The sequence below is a fragment of the Lissotriton helveticus genome, chromosome 7, assembly GCF_964261635.1.
Source record: "Lissotriton helveticus chromosome 7, aLisHel1.1, whole genome shotgun sequence".
Taxonomy (NCBI): domain Eukaryota; kingdom Metazoa; phylum Chordata; class Amphibia; order Caudata; family Salamandridae; genus Lissotriton; species Lissotriton helveticus.
This window is the reverse complement of record NC_136068.1, coordinates 1,862,828,865-1,862,852,563: the sequence shown is the minus strand read 5'-3', so window position 1 is coordinate 1,862,852,563 and position 23,699 is coordinate 1,862,828,865. Positions and strand designations below refer to the sequence as shown.

The window sequence follows — 23,699 nt, the reverse complement described above, 5'->3', positions numbered from 1 at the left end:
GGTTTGGTTTGCGCTGCAGAGCCGATACATCGCGACGCGTCATGAGGCGTCTCACGTGGCTACGTGATACGTCACGTAATAAAGAATATATTTTACAGCTATAGATATTAGCTTTTAAAAAAACAATGAAATTCACTGAAAAAACCATAGGTTATAGACCATATATAGTTAGGAATTTGCATTTACAAAACCTTGAAAATTCACTGAAAAAACCATAGGTTAGAGACCATATATAGTTAGGAATTAGCATTTAAAAAACCTTATTTTACTCACACAAAACCATTGAAATTCCATATATAGTTAGTTGCACTAACTATATATCGCGCACCTGCAATCCACTGCTGATGATGTCACATATTACATCATTCATGACTTGGTCAGTGACATCACTGATGACATCACTGATGACATCTCAAATGACATCACTGATGACATCACTGATGACATTACTGATCACAACACTGATGACATCATTCATGTGATAATACGATGAACCTCTTCAGACTCTAATATAACCTTAGATACACTCAGTGTAAACAGACACTTACAGACTGTCACTCATCCATGGAGTTACTCACACACCTAGTCAGTCATGCAAAGAATCAATCACACCTCCATTTCCTCAACTATACAGTTATACACACCTTATTTATTCAAACATATACTAACACATATTTACTCTCTTATACAATCCCTGATACTAGTTCTCAATGATCCATACAGCCACTCACACATTCACTGGCTCTTATGCACAGTTATTTATATATGTCAACTCTCATATGTACTGTGTTTTACATATGTACTTACTTTGACATGTAGCACTGAGATATCCATTCACTCACCAATACACTCATGCACACAGTCACCCACCCATACAGCTGTTTCCACATGCACTTTTGAACCCATACATCTAGTGAATCAACTGCTCACACATCTATGCACAGAGTCATACACCTCCCAGCCACCCACACACACACTCAGTCTCCCATACAAATACTTGGGCAACCACTCAATAACCCATATAGTTACTGATCAACACATGCAGCAGTTTACAGAACAACAAACATAATGATGCACAAATTAAGACAGTTTAGTCACTAACCCATGCACTCAGTGAGACACATTTAATCACTCACTCATACAGTCATTCATGCACCTACTAAATCCTTCATCCAGACACTTATACATCCTCTCATTCTTCAATATGTAAGACATATTTTAACTTTACAGAAACATACAGTCACTGGATGTTGTCATCAGTGATGTCATCAGTGATGTCATTTGAGATGTCATCAGTGATGTCATCAGTGATGTCACTGACCATGTCATGAATGATGTAATATGTGACATCATCAGCAGTGGATTGCGGTTGCGCGATATATAGTTAGTGCAACTAACTATATATGGAATTTCAATGGTTTTGTGTGAGTAAAATAAGGTTTTTTAAATGCTAATTCCTAACTATATATGGTCTCTAACCTATGGTTTTTTCAGTGAATATATATATATATATATATATATAGATAAATATATATATATATATATATATATTCAATGAAAAAAACATAGGTTTCAGGCCTTATAAAGTTAGGAATTAGCATTTAAAAAACCTTGCAAATTCACTGAAAAAACCATAGGTTTCAGGCCTTATATAGTTAGGAATTTGCATTTAAAAAACCTTTGAAATTCACTGAAAAAACCATAGGTTTCAGGCCTTATATAGTTAGGAATTAGCATTTAAAAAACCTTTGAAATTCACTGAAAAAACCATAGGTTTCAGGCCTTATATAGTTAGGAATTAGCTTTTAAAAAACCTTTGAAATTCACTCAAAAAACTATAAGTTTTAGGGGCGGTATAGTTAGCTGGACATTTCACTCATACAAAACCATTGAAATTGCTCCTATATAGTTAGTTGTACTAACTATATTTCGCGCACCCGCAATCCACTGCTGATGATGTCACATATTACATCATTCATGACATGGTCAGTGACATCACTGATGACATCTAAAATGACATCAATGATGACATCACTGATGACTTCATCCACGTGACAATCACATACACCTTTTCATACACTAGTAAAATCTTTCATCACTCTTTGTAAAATACAGAGTATCATATTTTTTTTTGACTTGGGGGTCATTGTGGGACCCTCTGAGCAGGCCTAGGGGGTCAGGGTGCTTCTACCCTGCCCCCTTTTTGAGTTCTACACATTAGTTTTTTTGCTTTCCTGTACCTCACTCTACCGAGGCACAAGATGGCTGCCCACAATTTCTGTTTTAGAGTGTTGACAGACAGTGGCAGCCAATCAGCATGCAGCTCGTGCACATAGGGGTACGCGCACGTACGTGTACCGTACGCGTACGTACGTGTACGTACGCGGACGGTACGCGTACGGGTAAGCTTAGGAGTAAGCTTAGGGTGAGCTGCTATAGATATATATCTGTTTTTGAAGTTAATTTTCTTAAAAACCACTGGAGCAATTTTCACCAAACATAGCAAAGGCACATCTGCGTACCAGACCCTACAATTTTGCCAAGTTTGGTGTAATTCCGTTCAGCGGTTCGGGCTGTAGACTTGTCAGACCGTCCTATGGAAATTAACATGGGGAAAACACGTTTTGGGACCCCCCTTTTTTCTCAGCCCCCACTTCACGAATCCCCCCGAAACTTTCAGGAAGGAGCGGAGCACAGCGAGACCATTTTAAGGAAAATTACAGGCAGATCCCTCAACCGGCGCCAAAGTTATTCCCAATAGAATGTTGCGGATTTCCTATGGTAGCCAATCCTAACTATATATACCTACTGGCTATCGCCAGTAGGTAATATATATATATATATATATATATATATATATATATATATATATATATATATATATATATATATATATATATTCAAACAGTGTTTACTCCCAAGGAAGGAAACTTTGGTCACACCTGAAGACTCAGCTTTTAGCTTTTTTATTCATGGAAAAACAACCGGCTTGTGGCACTGTCCCAACATGTTTCGTTCCTCCTAGAACTTCTTCAAAGGTAAGCCTCGCTCTTATATATATATATATATATATATATATATATATATATGCTCAAAGACGCCATCCATCACGCTCCTTCACCACCACAGTAGCAAAATAACGTCAGAGCGAAACCACAGATAAGTGCAACTCTTTCAGTGCTTTATTCGTGCTCTAAATTCCAGCCAGCAACTGTCATGACGCGTCAGGATGTAGTTTCCATTGGAACATTTTCCACATGACATGTAATATCCTTAGCAAATTTAGACAGTTACAGCCCGAACATTTTTTTTTTAAGTTGGCGGGATTTGCGACTTCCTCTGAAAATGTAAAACAAAGGAGATAGTGGGCTCCTGGTTCTTTTTCAATATAGGCCCCTGGGTGGACAAGACCCCGGGGCATTTCTCAAATAAAGGAGGGGGTAAAAGGGGTGCTTTCAGCAATCGAGCACACTACAAATGTTCTTTCTTGCTGAGAGCAGGGCAGAATTGATTTTGGGCAGAAGGAGAAGGAGCATCATGTTTAGCAGTTCCCTCTGTCCAAAAGCAAAGTTGGCTCCCGCGGGACATGGGGAGCTGGTAGTCACCGCGGTCCCCAACAATATATCTGGGAGCGCTGGTTGGGACCTGGGCACTAAGACTTGAGGCTGGGCCTCAGAGGATGGGGTCCCTGGGCCGAAATTGGACCCATAATGTTACTTTTCTAAATTTTAAAAATAGAGTATGGGCCCCTGGCAATGGGGTCCTGAGGACAGAATAGGCCCTGGGAGGTGGGCTCTATGGACTCCAGTTACCATTCTAAATAGGCCTGGCCCTGGAGAATGGGGTCCCTAGGGCAAAAATTGTTCCCGGGAAGGGTAGCCACATGTCTCCATCCCAAAATAAAAATAAATAAAAAAGACTGGCAAGATGCCGGATCCCCCATCCCCTTTCTCCACTATGTTGCAAATGTACCTCCTGGTTTGGGGTTGAAGTCTCATTGTGCCTAAAGGGTCCTTGTGGCCCAAGCTCTCCTGTTACCTCCAAGAAGTCCCACACTTTGGGAATACTGAGAGTTCTTCGCAGGACATGCACTCTTTCTCCACCACCCTGCAAACCACCTCCTGGCACACTGCTGGTTGGAGAGTGAAGCCCCAGTGTTCCAGAGGGTCCTTGGGGCTGAACAACCCTTCCTGTTACCTCTTGCTGAGAGGTCTTTGTGGCCATCTCCTTTCTCTACCTGTCTGCAAACATGTCTCCTAGGGCGCTACTAATTGGGGGATGAAGTCCCCTTTGCTGTTGGTGGTCCTTGGGGGCATACAACCCTTCCCGTTACCTCCAGTATGTCCCACCCTGCAGGATGGCTAAGAGGTCTTCAGAGGTCACGCCCCCTTTCTCCGCCACTCTGTAAGCCACTCTGCAAGCATGATGAGGGACCTTGATGGCCAAGAAGCCCTACCGGTACTTCCTTTAAGTCCTCCACAGAAGGATTACAGAGAGCTGGTCAAAGGCTCAGCATCCTTTGTCTACCACTCTGCAAACGCCATTAGTACTTAAAAAGAACATAGCAATTCACTTGAAATTCAAAGGTGGCAGAGATGTTATAGTTGGTGATTTTGTGGATGATGCCATGAGTGCTGTCATGAGTAATGTCATTTGAGGTGTCTTCAATGATGTCACTGACCATGTCATGGGTGATGTAATATGTGAGGTCATAAGCAGTGCATTACTGGGGCGCGAGGTATAGTTAGCTCAGCTAACTAGAACTGCTGAATTTCACTGGTTTGATATGAGTGAAACCTGAGCCTAACTATAACTTCCCTGTAACCTGTACACTAAAAAAAACAAAGGCTACAAACACTTTAACAGGGAAGTGTTGGCAGCCATATTGGGTCTCGACATGAAGCCCATTCCTAGAAAAAAAATATTAAAGAGAAGGGGCAGGTAGGAATACCTTGACCCTCAAGATATAGTGGGGGTCCCACAGAGAACCATCCCTAGTTTAAACGCATTTTCTTTTTACTTTGCCATGGATTTGCTGGTGGATCTGCAAATATGTGGCAAATTGGAGAAAAAAAATTACACTGGGCTCCCTCGCTTCTTTTTAAAAAAGCCCCCTGGTGGACTAAATCCGGAGGCATGTTAAAAATAAAGGAGGGTACACCTGGGGCCCCCTCCAATGGGTTATTTACAGCGCGGTGACCACCAACTTCCTGGGGTTTTTGTTATGTTTTATGCAGGGGTGCCTGCACAGCACCCCGATCTCTGGGGACATCACCTCCACGGGGCTTGTTTATTTGGCTTTTTAGCCCCCCTTTGGGCCCTGGGGACTGCCACATCCCTGGAGTTTTACATGTAATTATGCAGGGAGGCTGTGCATACCCCCAGCTCCGGGGCCTTCCACTTTACTGGGGCTTTAACTTTCATCAATGGAGGGCCACACAGAGCCCCGTGTCCCAGGGATTGCCACCCAAGCTTTTTTAAAGTATGGGGGGGACTGCAGGGACCCCCCACTGCCTCAGTGACTGCTACTTCCTGGGGACTTTAAATTACATTTTTGTGGGGGCTGCATGGCCCCCTGCAACCTAGGGACAACACCTACCTGGGGCTTTTGGCACATTGATGGTGGGGGCTGTGCGACTTTTCCTAAGCCCTTAGGACCGCCACCTCACCAGGGCAAATTCAATGAAAGGAGGGGGTTATGCTACCCCCTCCTGGAGCCCTATACGGTCCTGGGGACTGCCACCCCCAGGGCCAGCTCCAGCAATGTCCAGAGGTGCCTACCCAAAGGACATTGAAGTTTGGAAGGAGAAGCCGTAACAAACCCTGCTCTGCTTTCAATAAGCAAGAGCATTAAAAATTCTCCAAATAGTAGTGTGCCACAAGGTGTGTTTGCAGAGTGGCAGAGAAAGCGGCATGGCCTCTGACGACTTCTCAACATTCCTGCAGAGTGGGACTTACTCGAGGTCATTGGGGGCCACCTACCCCTCCTGTTACATCCAGTAAGTCCCACACAGCAGGATTGCTGAGACCAGGTAGGAGGTACTCCCCCTTTCCCTACCACTCTGCAAAAGTGCCCCCTGATTCATTATTAGCAGTGGCAAAGTCCCCATGGCTATTGAGGGTACTCAGTGCCAATATGCCCTACTGGTACCTCCTGTAAGTCCTACACAGTGGGATTCCTAAAAGCTGGTTGGAGATCCAGCCCCCTTTCTCCACCACTCTGCAAACTCAACTACTACTTAAAAAAACATACAAATTCACTAAAAACATCAAAGGTAACAGGGATGTTATAGTTAGGAATGAGCACTTAAAAATCCTTAGTAAGTAAGTAATGTGTTTATTGTACAGTTTATAAAAACCTTTACACAAATTAACCAACTCTTATAAACAGTAAACCATCAATTTACAAGGCTGATAGCGACAGTTTAGAACACACATTAAAAGATAAGATCCACTCCCCGGGCCTGGTGACCCATAGTCCTGTTCATTTTTATTTGTGGAGGTTTAGCAGCAGTTCATGACATAGAGTTACCCCCCTTGTCAGAGTCTTGGCTACAGAATAAGGGCAGGCAAATCGGTGCGAGTTTAAAGTGAGTAGTGCTGCATCAACAATAATTGCTTTGTGCAAGAATGACCTAAGATTAACCTGTAGATGCTTTTCCTTGGGGCTTAAATGTGCAAAAATGCTTAATGCTTTGTGCAGAAAGCGCTGTTGCTGATGTTACTCAAAGGGTTACCCGGCCGGCTCCATCCTAGTTCCGGTGCAGCTACTCTGATGATCTGGCGGTAATCCTTAGAATTCCCACTGAATAAATCAAAGGTTACTGAGATGTTATAGTTAGGCCCAGGTTTCACTCGTGCAAAACCAGAGATATTCAGCATTTATAGTTACCTGAGCTAACTATAGCTTCAGCAATGTATTGCTTATGACCTCACTTATTACATCACTCATGACATGGTCAGTGACATCACTATAATCATGTATTTTAAACTGCTCGGGAATTGACCAAACTAGATATGGCCATCTTGAAAGTGGCCTTGCACAATTCAGTCCCAAATCTTACACAATATCAAGAGGCCTCTACATCCTGTTTATATATTTTTTAATTATTTATTAGGAATAATAAGGCCATAAATAAATTAATTCCACTGAAAACCAGTAAAAAAAACAACCACAGGAAAAAAACATAACAAATTGGAAAGGAAAGTTAAGTTAATTTTTGTTATGTTAATTTTGACTTGTAGAGCACTTAATACCTGTAGGTCTCTAAGCATTTCAAGAAGATCCACGAAAGTTCCAGGAGAGAGTTGTATCACGGAGGGGAGTGTTATGCCCAGGCTTCTGTAAATAATAGAGTCTTACATTTCTTCCTGAATGGAAGGAGGCAGCTTTCAGAGCAAAGCTAACCAGGCAGCCTGTTCCAAAGTTGTGGCATAAGGACTGAGAAGGCTCGACCGCCTTTACTGGTGTAGTTGAATCAAGGGCATTATAGAAGGCCCTCCGTGGAGGACCTTAGTGAGCGGCCGGGGGCGTATTTCTCCAAGCGTTCCTTGATGTAATTGGGTGCCTGTCCAAATAGGGCCTTGTGTGTAATGCAGAGGCCTTTGAATGTGGTCGTCTGCTTAATGGGCAGCCAGTGCAGTTGTTGCAGTAGGGGTGAGGCCCAAGTGCGCCTAGGTAGCTTGAAAATTAGCCTGGCGGCGTCATTCATCACTACCTAGAGTTTGCCCTGCAGTGAGTCCGGTAGTCCGATTTAGAGCGAGTTCTCATAGTCAAGCCGGGCCAAGATCAGGGTAGCCACCACTGTCCTCATGGTTGGGAAGGAAAGGATGGGGGAGAGTCTCCTCAACTGCCTGAGTAGGCTCACACAAGTTCTGAGCACAGTGGAGACTTGGTTGGCCAATGAAAGTTTGGCATCTATTTTGATTCCCACTCTATTTACCACCAGAGCTGGGGCTGGAGTATCACCCAGCTCATGTGGCCAGTAGTGGGAGTTCCAAGCGTTGCTATCATTGGTGACGGCCAGCACCTCTGTTTTGTCCGGTTTGGTCTTGCGTGAATTGGCTATCATCCAATTTACCGCAAATCGCAGTACGTCTTTCACACAGGAGTTGGCCTGTGTGGTGTTATCTATTTGTAGAATGGTTTTGGGTCTTCCGCATAGTTAAATACATGACAGTGAATCAAGGCAAGATCCTTTATCAAAGGTCTGAGGTATATGTTAAACAGGAGAGGAGACAGTGCCAACCCCTGTGAGACTCCACAGGGAATTGTCCCCCTCTCTGACACCCAGTCGCCCATTTGAATTTTATGGGTGCGGTCTGTCAGGAATGAAGTAATCCATTGGAGGATTGACCATCCAATACCAATGTCTTTTTTTCTTCTTTCCAGGATTTGAGAATGGTTGACCGTGCCGAACTCTGCCAACAGGTCTAGGAGGACTAGTACATATGGCTTCTTGTTGTCTGCTTTGATCCTTATTTCAACAAATACAGACAGCATCACCCACTCAGTTCTATGATGAGCTCTGAAGCCAGCCTGCCTATCTCCAGGTAGGTGGTGGTCCTCCATGGATCGGGTTTGCAGGACATGTTGTTCCATGATTTTGGCTAGAAAAAAGAGTTGAGATATGGGTCTGTAATTTTTCATATTGAAGTGTCAGCTCCTGTCTTCCTGAGTAGGGGGATTACTCTTGCTTCTTTAAAATACCTGGGGACCTTCCCAGTTTTCAGCTAGAGGTTCATCATAACGAGCATTTCTCTGGAAAATCAAGTTTAAAAATCCCAGGAGGGCAAGGATCAGTGGGTGAGCCAGATTTGATTTTGGTTGCAATGCGTCACATAGTGTCTAGTTCGAGAGTTTCCACTTGTCTCCACTTCCTTATTGAGGAGTTTCTTAAAGGGTGCTTTGTCAATGTCAGTTAGGATATTTTGTACTTTATCGGAGAAGTAGGATAAGACATTATTACATTGTTCTTGGCTGGACGGTGTACCAAGTGACTGTTTTTGCCTCAGTTCCTTGAGCATTTTAAATGTTTATTTTTGTTTGTTAGTTGCCACCGAGATCCTATTTTCATAATATTCGGCTTTCCTACTAAGAATCGCTTTTTTATAAGTGGAGACTTTTGCTCTGTAATCTACGAGGGCCTGTGGCTCATAAGCTTTAGGCCACTGTCTTTCGTGGTGGTGAAGCATGCAATTCAGAGCCCAGAACTCCTCCGTGAACCAAGGCGCACCCTTGCCCTTTTTTCCATTTTTTTCTTTTCTTGACTGGGGCTAATTTATCAATGGCAGATGATATCTGGCTGGAGATGAATTCAGTCCACTCTTCAATATCAGCTGTCTCTGGCCTCCTTACGGGGTTTTCTCAAAGCGTGGGACCCTCGATATTATTCTAATTTTGTACTAGTTTCCAGTTGGGTGGCGGGCGTAAATCGCTCTTAGCTCAGGGGAGTAGCAGATTGATGACCTGACCATACACAGGGGTAGTATCCACGAGGTTCACATATGGGAAAGTTGCCCAAACCTGGTCCAGGGTGTGCCCCTTCTCATGCGTAGGGGTCGTTACTAGCTGTTTAAACCCAAGAGTGGTTAGCGTCTCCTCTAACTGTTTTGCCTGTGACCCTCTGGGTTGTTGGTCCCAGTGGTAGTTGAAATCTCCTACCACCGGAAGTTGTTGGTAACGTGAGAGGAGGTTGGTGACACATTTGGTAAGGAGGTCCATGAAAAGCAGTGGGCAATTAGGAGGGCAGTATACTACCAGGATTACTATGTTTGAGGAGCTGTGACAGACCTTAACTCTTAAAATATCCGCCCTTTCCAGGTTATCTGTTGACAACTTCTCAATTGTCAGTTGATTTTTGCACAGAAGCGCCACCTCACCTCCTCTTTTTCCCGCTGGCCTGTTGTGCCAGATGGCATCATAACCATCAGAAAGTGATGCCGTTATGGTAGGTCTGGAGTCCTCATCAATCCATGTTTCGGTCAGGGCAAGGATGTCAGGGGCATCTTCTTGTAGGAGGATGAAGATCTCAAGGGCATGTTTCTGTAAGGAGCGTGTATTGAGGACAGAGAGTTTAATCTTATTACTGCCACCAGGGTTGTAATTACCTGGGGGGGGGGGGTGTAGGTATAGAGCCAGGTGTCTCCCTCCCCTGTGAGATAAGGAGTCTTTCTCTCTGGAGTATGTTTACTGTGTCTGGTTTTAGGGGGCTGGATCTAGAACCTAGAGCTCGTAAATTGTTGCCAGAATATGACTGGCATTGGCCAGGGTTCCTGCCCCCTGGACCCGTTCGGGTGCGGACGGGCTTGCCAGCGGCACGCCCGCTGCACACATCCGCTCCAGCGTGCTGTCTTTATACCTCTCGTGACCCCTGGCCCCTTCCCGCCAATCAGCCCTGCTGTGCAGTAGCTGATACCCCTGATCACGTTGGAGAGAGTAGTGATGGAGGGCAGGACCGGGCACGAGAAAGCTTTAGTGTGCTTGTGAGTATGCGCGGCGAAGTGCAGGTTAGCACCATAAATACAACATATCAAGTTTAAAAGGAAAGCGAGTGAATTAAAATCACAGTTTTAGTGTTTAAAAAGCAATACCAGCACTGCCTGGGGTAGAGCGTCTTCTCTGCAAACAATGTGAAAGAAAGTGGAGAAGTAACTATAAACATACGTTTCAGCAGGTCCATAAAGCATCCCTTGAATTAATGATTTTGAGAAGAGGATAGAGCAATCTTCCAACTCCTCCAAAGAAATGTATACAATTGTAAACTCCTGCTTAAAACCTGATCAACCAGAAGTGATATCCCCCCATCTGAAAAGCACTGTGAATTACATGTGCCATACTTTAAGGAGCATATACAACACATTTTCAGGATTGGTAGTCTACAATGATAACACAGTAGGCAGACTCACAATTACTAACATTAAATTGGAGCTTTCACATTCCCCCAGCTGGTCAAAGAGGATGTTATTGCTGCGGTGAGTTCAGTTAAATCAGGTTTGCAACTTGAAACTACTCTAATAGACATCCTATTGAAAGGGGGAGATGTGGTGTTTGTCACCTTGACAGACTTATATAGTCTGTTTATTAAAAAAAAAGCTGCATCCTGGAAAAATGCTACTTAAAAAACCTGCCTGGACTCCTGAGGTGGCAGGGAATTTAGATTGTATATTGCTTCTTCCAGGGGTCAGTAGGATTCTAGCGAAAATGATAAATAGGCAGCTTGTGGAGTTATTAGAAGCTAATATTATACTTCACCCAACCCAAAAATAAATAAATAAATCCAGTATTTGTAAATGTAAATGTATTAGGGATTGTAAAGCGCACTGCTACCCGTCCATAGGTTTCCTGGTGCTGTATAACTCTGGGGAACCCGTCCTGACTTTCCATGTGGGATGGTCCCTGCTGGGAGTCCCCAAGGTGGAGCCAGGCATCCCCGGAATTGATGGGGCTGTTGTGGAGATTAGGCAAGCTAATGCCCAGAGTTGCCGAGTGGAACCCCTGATTAGAGTAAGCACCAAAGCGAGAATTATCGAGTCCGCGGACCCAGGTCCACGACTCTGCCGAGTCGGGAATTGAACCCTGGTCCCGGGCCGACTTCTGCTCTCGGGTATGCTGCCTCTAACCAGTGAGCCACACTACGCCACTTATTTGTAAAGCGCACAGCTACCCGTAGGCATCCGGTTGCTGGGGGCTGTTGGGAAGATTAAACAAGCTATTGCCCAGAGTCACATGGTGCTGGGCAGACCCCTGCCGCTGATCGAACCGTGATCCCCAGCGTCCGCCGTCCGGCGTCAGTCGCCCTGGCCGCTGCGCCACACCAATTCCCTGGATTCTACTTGTGTTGCAGAAAGAAACATCCCTGCTCATAGCCACTGAAGATCTTAAACTTGTCCTTGACCAGGGAGCTCAGCAGCGCTGATCCTTTTAGACCTAAGTGTTGCATTTGATACTGTTTCCTATCCTATTCTACTCCATCGTCTGGAAGAAGCATTATGGGGAATACCTTAACATGTTTTGCATCATTTCTGGAGAAGTGTAGCTTCCAAGTGAGTGAGAGGCCTTTCAGCTCAGCCAGACATCTACTGGTAGGTGGGGCTCCTAAGGACTGTTCCCTGAGCCCCATTTTTTCAATCTGTATGTCTGCCACCTTTCTGATATCATCTGTTCCTTGGGCTTTAAGATGGTATTGTATGCAGCCAACATACAGTTAATTGTCTCACTATCTCCTGATATAGGCTCCACCTATTTAAGACTTGCTAGTTGCCTAGAGAGGGTATCCAGCTGGAGTGCAGCTAACTGAATTGAAATTGAATTGGGAAAAAACAAAGGTCATTATAGTTGGTAACATTCCAACACTCTGCGACCAAATAAACTGCCCCTCCCTGGGAGAACATCTGACTTCCTTATTGGAAGTCAAGAGCCTAGGGATTGTGCTGGATAAGCATCTCTCTGTGTAATTCAAATAAAAAACATGGCTTGCAGCTGCTTTGGCCTCCTGAGAGCCATACGGAAGGCTCTGAAATGGCTCATGATGGAGGCTCGAAGAACAGTGATCCAAGGTCTGATTCTTTCTCAACTTTACAATGGCACCTCACTCTACCTAGGTAGCCAACTGGGGGTCATCAAGAGATTACAAATTATTCAGAACTCTGCTGTACAAACACAACTGAGCAATCCATAATCACAATTTGCATGTGCAGTACTTAAAACTCTTCACTGGCAGCCCATATATGTCAAAAAAACAATTTAAGGCTCTTTGAATTATACACCAGGCAGACAACAAAGCGAGCCACATATTGTCCGCCAGTTGGTCACTTCTCACCGGACCAACAAGGATCTTCAGTCCAACACCCTCGGTCTACTTGCTGTTTCCAGAGTCAAGAGAGTCAGAAGTGGAGGCAACTCTCTTAAATTTCATTTCTGCAACATAAACTCTGGAATGCATTAGCTATCGATCAGATAATAGAAGTGAACTGCATGAGTTTTAGAAAAACTCATCTTTTTCCCTGAGTCATTCTCCTTTCCCATGTGTAGTCTTCTAACACCTCATAGTACTGATAGCACTGAGAAGCTCACTTGGGAAACCATACACTCTAATCATCTGGGGAATAGAATAGAATAAGATAGGTACAGGACTGGAGAGTAAGTTGATAGGTCATTTAGTTTACCCTTAATAAGTCAGTGTGATCATATTTACTGCATTGTAAAGAATTCACAGGAAACTAGACCAGTGATGATTAGACCAATAGTGAATACTTTGAAATCATTAATGGTTACTGCAAGTAGTTTGTGTTAACATAAGATATATTGCTGTGAAACTATCTAATTACATTAGTGTACAGGTATTGTAGAAACCCTCTTAGTCCAAAGCTCATGCATTGATACATATCAAAGCCTAGATTTACGAATTTTTGAAGCAATGCGACAAAGTGTTAAAGGGAGAGAACAGAAATGCCCCATAACTACCAAGATATCCTGCACCCCTGCTTCCTCATCGCACGTGTTCACTTGAGGCAGCCTAGCACCCACGCAGGCACCCTGGTGCCATGGTGTAAGATGCTTGTGCTACGAACAAGATTGTTTTCGTGCAGAAAGGGATACCTTCCTGTATAAAAATAATCCATGAGGTATATTCCTCTTTCTATGAGTGTTGTAGAATGTGGCAGACATGGCAAGAGGAATTAACAAGGAGAAATTACGATATTTCTCCTTGTTACACCTCATCGCGGTAAGGCGCACCATTTTTGTTCAAACACAGATTGATTTGGGGTTGGATCAAAATGGATGAGTGGGTGCAACGGAACGCCCATCTTCTACCCACTAATGGGTGGCTCACCGGTTAGAGGAGGCAGACCCGGACGCAGAGGTCAGATTCCCGACGCGGCAGAGTCTTGAGCTCAAAATGTCCACGGACTCGATAATTCTCGCCTCGGCGCCTACTTGAATCATGGGTTCACACTCTGCAACTCTGGGCAATAGCTTGCTTAATCTCCACAACGACCCCAACGCGATGGGATGCCTGGCTTTCACCTTGGGGATGCCCAGTTAGGGGTTATCTCGCAGGGAAAAGCCAGGACGGGTTCCCAAAGCAAGCGCCTTGAGACCTTACGGTGAAAGGGGCTATATAAGAACGTATGATTTACGATTTGATTTACTAATGTCTACCTGCTCCACCCATATAATGCCCACCTGATGCAGAACACACCGTCTTTGTATGTCATTTTTTACAAAGTCATGGAAGGAGAAGGAACGTGGCCCTTGCATGTCTTTGTAAATCTCGATTAGCAGTTTGCATTGTGAATGCGCTAAAAACTGTGCCACAACCGTCCATAACACAAAAAGTTAGTACATCTGGGCCCAAAGGTTGACTGCTTTATTGTTGTATTAATTGGCAAGGTAATTTGTTCAATTGATTCCTTGTTAAGATTTTCTCATGGTATGTTCGGATTGACAATTAATAATTTTGGCAAAGTCATCTAACATTTTGACGAGTTGCTGTTTCCACAATGCACAATCAGAACAACTATACACTAAAGGACGACAGTCGTGCTCTGCAATTGCAAATATTTCACTTTTATTTTCACCACAGGGAAACATTTTTCCCCATGGAAAATCTCCCCTACATCCGTCACGAGGTTTGTGGCAATTCAATCCTCCATCTTGGAAGAAAACATTCACTCCTATGATTTTGCTGGAGTGAGAATCTGACCAACTCTTGGAAGGAAATAGTTGGAAAATAATTTGTGACTCTATACAAGCCCACAACTGTGTGGGTGTTCACAAATTCTCAAGACAAAGCACACATTGATCCTCCTGCTCCCTACCTTTGCTTAAGGTTTTCCTAATGTGTAAGTTACACAGTTATGGTGAAAAAGTACTCAACAGTAAATACATTTACACATTCAATGCAACTTGTATGCATACCCGCAAGAGTAAAAGAAGTGAATTTTGACAGTAAACGTGAGTGTTTATAGATGAAAAGACATTGTCAACCTGGCACACCACACTTTGTGTGTCTATCTATATATGACTGTGTACATGACTTTGTATCTGTGGTTATGAATTTGAACGTGTGACTGCATGTATGGACGTCTTTGTCTATCAGTCTCTGTGCATGCAAGTTTGTCTGTTAAACATATGGGAATGGGCCGGATGTGTAGGTATATGGTGTGTGAGATGTGTTTGACATAACATTTATGACAAAAGGAACCAGCTAACACCCAAACCTTTACCTACTACCACCTTCTTTGGGACTCCCACCGGTAGAAGCAAATAGTATTAATACCAAGGCAGAGTACCCACCAGTAGATGACACCTCTTCCTCCTCAGATGGCACCTCTTCCTCCTCAGATGACACCTCTTACTTCTCACCTAGCATTTGCCTGTCATACACCCTGTTTAAATAGGGTTTGGCTTCTGCCCCTCCCATGCCTCCCGGCAATATTTTCTCTATAAAAACAATCCACCGCCTGAGTTTCTGACATATCTCCAATCAGTCCCTTTGAGTAGATCTATAATAAATGTACCACAAATGATTAGACAGAGTGTCTCATTAATCGAATTTAGGAAAGGCCTGAAAACCTGGCTTTTCCCAAAACTCTGATCTATGTTCCATTCTCTCTCCTCATCAACCAGCTGACCAAGTATCTGGATATCTAAAAGCGCCAGGATACCTGTAGGGTGGCTGTAGCGCTATATAATTATAGATACAATACAATACAATACAATATGTATTTTGGTTATATATGTATGTGGTGTTTGCTTATCACAACCTAGCCTACCGTTAGCAGAGCACTGAACAGGGTCTAAGACAACCATAATGTCAAAGATTGACAAAGACTGCGGGAGAGGTGTGGCGCCGCGGCTAGAGCGACTGACTCCGGAAGCTGAGGATTACGGTTCGATCCCCGACACCGGTCGGCAGATTAGCCCAGCACCATGTGACTCTGGGCAATAGCTTGCTTAATCTTCCCGATGGCCCCCAGCGCCTAGAGACCCTGACGGGTGATTGTGCGCTTTACAAAAATGTGGATTGATGGAAGAGGTAGCTGATTTGTTAATGTACTGTGATGTAGTGTTCTTCAAAAGGGTGCCTCTACAACTCTTACCTATATGGGAGCAGCATGGGGGCTGTCCTGATGGTTGTGGGACGTTGCAACATATGTTGGGTGCATAGACAGAAAAGGTCTTCTTTTTCTTTCTTACACTTGTCTCCAGTATGATGGCATCCTGGCTGTGGTTGTACTGGAGCCACCAGAGATTGTAACATAACATAACATACCATAACATAACATACCATAGCATAACGTGTATTTGTAAAGTGCACACTCACCCAATGGTATCTTGGTGCTGAATTACAGATGGTTATGGTACTCATGGGGATCTTGTCCTCACCTGCAAGAATATCTCTTTCAGACAGAATGCACACCCAAAAAGACGGGTGCAGACAAATGTACTATCTTCAGTGTGGTGAGTTGGTGGGGGGCTACCAACTTGCTGGTCTTAACTGGTGTGTTTCAGAAGGATCTCCAAGTCATTTCACGTCTAACTAGACAGATTCAAAACCTGATCTTTGCCACAAATTGCTCCAAGTATTATGTGGAATGATAGCTTGTTTCATCCAATCTCTGGGTGGGTGTCTTTATGGATTAATATGCTCTCCAGTGAGGCTCATAGAAGCAGGTTTGAGATGAGTAACTGTTTGAAAGTGGTAGATAAAAAGTCAGATAGTTTGTTAAGCAGGCAATTCTCCAGAAGCAGTTTTAAGAACTCCCTGCACCCGCTGACACACTGTGCACGCTGGAGGCACTTTGCACAAACTGAGTCATCAGTAAATGTTTATTTATTGGGTAACATGAGTGGCGGGTGCACTTTTCAAGTTTCATCTCAAGACTCATTCCTTGGAGTCAGGCCCTTGTGATCACAGGCCATGAGATTGTTCAGGACATTGAGTTCACTGAGTGTGATCACTGTGTCATACTGTATCTGAGCTGCAAGTGCTCCTCTGCCTAGTGTCATCTATTACCTGCTGCTCCCAATTCACACTCAAGTGCACAAAAAGATGAATCTGGCCATTGAATTGAATGCAGTAATTCCTCAGTCACTGATAGACAATTGGTAAGCAACAGTCTCCACCCACTAATGATCTTACAACCTAAATGGTGTCATATTTGTCAGACCTGATAACCTTTTACTCTACCGAGTCAGAATATGTAGTGTGCGCTACTATGAACTATTGGGGCATAACTTGGAGATTTTGGTGCAGACTGCACCAAAGTCAGCAATTTCTGTTAAATATAGGCCATTTCTTCCCAGATAAATATTAGCAGGTATGACATCTGATATTTATTATAAAGCCCATGGTTGCAGCCTGTGCAGTCACATGAGTTACCGCATGCATTGCAATGTAATAGGGAATTAAGAATAAAAAGCATAGTGTACCAGTTTATGAGTGTATGCCCTTAGTAAAAATGAAAAAAAGCAGTAGGGCAGTCTCAATGAAGCCCCAACTGAGGCTGTATTATTTGTCACTGTATAGGGTTCCCAGGTGGGACATCAGTATTTCTTGTGTATGGTATTTGGGGATAGTTTTGTTAATAGAATCACTGAGGTGCTGTCCAGAGTTCCACTTTACATTAAGCCTTATTTGTTTTACATTTGGTAACCCTAATAAAATCCTACAAAAGTGCTGGTTGCAAATCATGATAACCATATTCATTATGGGATAGCTGAAAGTAAACCTGTGGGGTATCACTCATTAGACAGCAACACATGTGCTAGTTACCTGTCAGATTATGCAAGTGATGACTCTACGCTTTTGCTCTGCTGTACTTTATTACCATTGAGGAAGTCATCTCTGCTTCTTCACCTGAGAGGTTGCTTGTGCCCAATAATCCTTTTTTTTTTTTGCTGCAGCTGGACTCCTCCCTTTGTGTTTCATCATGGCACACAATATAAATAATGTTAAGACTTCTCATACTGGAACAAAGCCCAAACGAGTTAAAAATGACCGCCTTTCTCCCATACTTACCTCTGCAAATCCTGTCCTGGACTCCATTTTGGAAGAAGTCAGGGGTCTTCAACCTTTCATGAGTGCTACCAACGAAAAGCTTAAGCAAATTGAGGAGTGATGAGTTTTTATGGAAGGCAAGGTACTCAACCTAGAGCAACGTGTTGGTGATATACAGGATGTTACCTCTAAAATTCATCTACTGGAACAAGAAATTCACAAACTAAAACTACATACAGAGGACCTTGAAAACCGAAACCGTAGGAATAACCTACGCATTTATGGAGCTCCGGAAAATGTTGAAGGGATAGCATGGTGTCATTCTTACAAAAATGTTTGCATGATCTTTTGGACCTCCAACCTGCATCGCATTCTCTTAACATACAGAGGGCTCACCACCTAGGGCGTCTTGCTCCCAATGCCTCCAAGCCACGTGGTATTATCCTAATATTTCTTGAATTCACAGAGTTAATGGGTGTTCTTAAGGCAGCTAGGCTTAAGCGACGTCTCCTGTGGTCTGGTCATAATATTTTCATCTCCCAAGACCTCTCCAGTGCAACAAATGCCCGACGTAAGGAATTTTTTAACCTCCGCCCTTTGATGAGACAGCTAAACATCCAGTATGGTATTCTACATCCATGTTTCTGTAAAATTACTCATAATAGCCGTACTTTCTCATTTGACGATCCACAGAAGCTTCACACCTTCCTGCAGACAGTCTCCTCAACTACCATGGATACTAACTCATGACATCTCTATCTTTTTTGAATGGGCTGGGTTTGCACTCAGTGCCGCCGTGACTCATGTGTATCTCATTTTTGTGCTGATTTTCCTCTTGAGAATATCTTTGTTTTCTTTTTTTCCCCCTCTCTTCTTCTTTGTTTCCCACTTCTAATCTCCTGGTACTTATTGAGCCCGTGTTCCCTTCAATGCTCCTTTATTCCTGTCCTTTATGTCTGATCGGGCCTAGTTGTAGTTCTGTTCTATGTCCTCCTTCTTTTCGAGGTTCCATTTATTTTTTTTCTCTTTCTTCCTTTTCTTTGCCCGTATTCGCTCTTCTGTTGTTCACTGGGGTCCGTGTCCCCTCAGGCGTCTCCTCGCCCCTGATGTCTTGGCTATCACTTTCTTCTCAGACCTGGCTTCCTTGCCTCGATCTGTCTTCTTATCTCTTCCATATTGTTCCTCTCTTTTCTCTCATCCTCTTACCTGGCTGTATTCTTATCTGTCTTCTCTTTCTTTCATGTGCATTCTGGTATTCTCCCCTTTTTGGACACTCTATGTCTTTCTCCCTCTGGTTTTTATGTTCTTTGTCGTTGGTCACAATGATCTTTGGTGTATTTAATCTTTTTATGATGTACATATTGGATACATTGTTCTCATGTAATGTAATTTGTAGCTGTTCTCCTGCAATGTGTCTACTCCTCGTGTATTTCCTCCTCGATACCTTCCATCATGTGTAATTTTGTAACCTGGAACGTCCGAGGTCTTGGTCACCCTGTCAAGCGACAAAAGGTATTGTCTCACTTATCCAAACTTAACTCACAAGTTGCTTTTCTCCAAGAAACTCATTGTATAAATGTTTAATCTTCTAAGTTAAAAAGACAGTGGGTGGGTCAAGTTGTGTTCTCTCCAGTTGTTAACAAAAAAGGGGGTGTTGCTATTTTATTCCATAAGGTATTATCAGTCCAAATTATATCCTCTCAAAATGATGATGAGGGACGTTGGGTAATGGCTAAGGTTGTGATCCAGAACAAGACTCTAGTCTTATTAAACATTTATGGCCTGGTTCGCCCAGACCCCAAATTTTGGAATGCTATCAAAATTCTTATTTCCAACATTGATTGTCCCAATGTTGTCCTTGCTGGTGACCTCAATCAATGGTTAGATCCATTCTCTGACAGACTCTCCTCTAGTAAATTTCACCCTGATAAGTCTCATAAGTGTTTTAAATCTGCCATTGACTCGCGTCCCTTTTATGATGTATGGAAAACTTGCAATCCTGACTCCCTGGAATATATCTTTTTTTCGAATGTTCATCATACCTGTTCAAGAATAGATTATATTTTGGTTAGTAAGTCTCTCCTGCCCTCAATTCACAAATCCAATATTGGTTCAATTTTTATTTATGACCATACCCCTGTTCATGCGGTCCTTGACCTTACCCTCACATCCTCTCGATTTAATCGGTGGAAATTCAACACTTTCCTATTGTCTGATACTGTTTTTGTAAAAGAAGTCACAGTGTTTATCAATGAGTTTTTCATGTTTAATAACCCATCTGCAACCTCTATTCCTAATAACTGGGATGCTTTCAAAGCTGCCCTTAGAGCATTCACTATTTCCTTTGTCGCTTAAAAAAAAGAAAGCAAATAGAACCAAATATGAGGACCAACTGAAAAACATTAAGCCCCTTGAGCATTCATATTTTTCTTCTAAATCCCCTGATGCCCTCCAAAATCTAATTAAGGCAAAAACTGATCTCAATAAAATCGCCACTGTTGAAGCATGCAACACCTTACTAAAAATCAAGTCTAAGTATCATGGTGGCCAAAATAAGGCAGGTAAAATGTTGGCAAACTATCTTAAGATTAAATCTGAACGCAAAACAGTTGGCCCTATTTTTAATGATTCTACTAACAAACTGGTTTCCTCAGATGAAGACATTGCAGAAGTTTTTCATAATTACTACCACAATCTTTATACCGATGACACACACCCTTCCGATATCAACTTAACCTCTTTCTTTAGTGATCTCCCTCCTCCACCGTCCCTCCCGGATGAATTTGCCCAATTAGAAAGACCCATTTCCCCTCAAGAAGTTCTCCAAGCTATCAATGCTCTGAAAAAATCCAAAGCCCCAGGCCCTGATGGACTACCTGTTGAGTTTTACTCTACATTTCATGCCATCTTTGTGCCCAAATTGCTTCAACTCTTTATTCTTTTATTTCCACTGCTAAAGCATCTGGGTCTTTCCTGGAAGCTCCAATTGTCATCATTCCCAAACCTGACAAGGATCATTCCCAATGTAAACATTTCTGCACGATTTCCCTGATTAATTATGACTGTAAAATTTTTGCCAAAATTCTTGCTTCCCGTCTTGATTCCCTTATCCCACTTCTTATTAGGACAGACCAGGTCGGTTTTGTGAAAGGTAGATTGGCTGCTGATAATGCCTGTATGTTTTCTAATATTATTTCCCACAGCAAAGCCTTTAAATCTCCGCTACCAGCCCTATCCTTTGATGCAGAGAAAGCTTTCAATCGCATCAATTGGCAATTTATGTTTCGTACTCTGCAGTGGTTTGGTTTTGGCCCTTCCTTTATTTCCTTTGTTAAACTCCTTTACTCCTCTCCTCGTGCTAGTATTTTTGTCAATAACCACTTTTCTAGATTTGTTTTCCTTATCCAGGGGCACAAAACAGAGTTTTCCTCTATCCCCGTTACTGTTTATCCTATGCCTTGAACCTTTTTTGGAACGAATTTGGAACAATCCCAACATCAATGGTTTTAAATTAGCCTCCATTGAAACGAAAATTTCTGCATATGCAGATGACATTTTAGTCTATATGGCTAACCCAATCACATCCCTCCCACCATTCATGGAAGAGGTTTGCTTGTATTCTTCCATGTCGGGATACAAGATTAACTTATCCAAGACAGAAGTTTTACCCCTAAATTCTACATGTTACCAATTCATGTTTGACTCTACAGATTTCACTTGGTGCCCCTCTAAAATAAAATACCTTGATATTTGTTTTTCCTCCTCCCTATCGAAACACTTAAATTTACTTTCGATTCCCTTACCAAGAAAATCCAATCCCTTCTTCAAGGCTGGTCTCCTCTGTTCCTATCCTGGTGGGGCAGACTAGATACTATTAAAATGATGATTACACTTCATGTACTCTACACTGTTTCAATGCTCCCCATAAAAATATCAAATTCTTATTTTATTCGCTTAAACTCTATCTGTTCTAAATTTCTACGGAATGATAAACATCCCCGCATCGCTTTGCAAAAACTCATCCGTCCTGTTAGGATCCGTACATAGTCCTCTTTCTGTGACCATGTTTGTGAGCCCATGTGACCTGCTGGGGTGGAGTTATAAGCTGCCTTCTCCCTGTCCTCAGTGCTTGATATCTAGTCGTGTGGTTCCTGATCTTGGGCTAGGGGCTGTTTTGTAATTTGGGACTTTGTGCTGTAGTTCACGGGCTCGTGATCTAGCTAACGCATTTTCCTGGCTCTTTGGTTTCCCTGCCCCTTCCTCCCTCTCCTGTTCCTGCTGTTGGCTATCCTCGGATGGTATCTTGCCCTTTACCTTGTTGTGTCCTTTTGTGTCACCTTGTTTTTTTTGTGTTACGTCTTGTTTGAGCCTTTTAACCCGGCTGGGTAGAGAGAGTTGCTGGGGTTCCGGCGCTCCTCGGAGTGATTGATGGTGGTCCGGCTGGATTACCATCACGAATAACTGGTGTGCTGTGGAGATCGCGGTACATGCACTTCCGCGCCTTTTCCAACTTGGCCACATCGTTGTGTGGAGGCGGAGTGCAGTTTTGGGCGCTTCCGGGTCCAGCGGGAGTCGCGGTGGAAGCCGGTGATACACAGCGTTTCCCTCCTGCATTTGCCCCCCCCCCTGTATGCCCTGAGTATTTCCTTTGCCCCTAGAAGGAGGTGTTTTTAGTCGTTATAACGACTTTTTCCTCCTATTTCTCTGGCTCTGTTATTGCTAGAGCGTTTTCCCAGTTTAAAGTTCCCCTTGCCCCTTTTTCCCTGCTTTGACTGTATAACCCCTCCAAGTTGGAGATCTCCATAAGTCATCGACATCAGCGCTTGTTGGTAAGGAGGTGTGGGGGTTTTGCGGGGCATGGTCACAGCAAGAGGCACTATGTTGTTTATAAAATACCATGTGTGGTAGACTGTAACCCCTTTCTGTCCCTATAGGTGCAGTACGTGGAGAACATTGGTCTTTGCAGTCCCTAGACAGAAATCCAGGGATCCCTTGTTTGTCAACACCCTTTTCCCGCCCCCTGTCCGTTGCCCCTCTGCTGACCCATTGTATTATATTCGGTGTGTCGCTTATGGGCAAGGGTAGTGGATCGGGTAATCGTCGCTCCTGCAGTGTATGGGCTGAGTTGGAAGGAACCAACAGAATATCAAGCCCACGTTATAATTACATTGCCTGAGCGACGATGGATGAGTCAACGGGGGCTGTAGGCGGAACGGCGGTGGTTCCCACTTTACAGGATGTGATGGGCGCGTTAGCTGCCCTACAAGATCAAATACATGACTTAAGGCAGGAAAACGTAGCTTTGAAACAGGAAGTTGGGGCGTTGATTAGTAGAGAGAAAGGGCAGCATAGGGTTCAGGTTCCAGTCTTGCAGCCTGCAACCTTTCAATATGGTGGTGGGTTGGGTCAGAGCTCTGGTATTGTGGTACCTGTAGCAGTTACAGTGAATACACCTGTTCCAGTGCCGTTGGCACCGCCAGAGAGATTTACTGGGGATAGCGCCAAGTTTGGCACCTTCATGAATCAGTGCCAATTACACTTCATGTGTAAGCCAACTGCTTTCCCCAATGATTCGGCCAAAGTAGCTTTTACGATATCATATCTGGCTGGTACTGCTGCCCAATGGGCTATACCCTTGGTAGAGAGGGACGATCAGGTGTTGGCCAACTACCCTGCGTTTAAGGAATTAAT

At 43.5% G+C, this 23,699-nt stretch overlaps 1 pseudogene across 3 annotated transcripts in view; it reads right to left on the bottom strand.

Annotated features, from left to right (window-relative positions):
* Positions 1-15,366, bottom strand: part of LOC144770845 (epidermal differentiation-specific protein pseudogene) — a 193,633-nt pseudogene extending 178,267 nt beyond the window's left edge. The window contains exon 1 of one of the 3 annotated variants that reach the window (XR_013599049.1): positions 15,302-15,366. The product of XR_013599049.1 is annotated as an epidermal differentiation-specific protein pseudogene, transcript variant X1 (transcript). The remainder of the gene's footprint in view (positions 1-15,301) is intronic. The other 2 variants (XR_013599051.1, XR_013599050.1) reach the window with 2 other exon arrangements.
* Between the last annotated feature and the right edge of the window lie 8,333 nt (positions 15,367-23,699).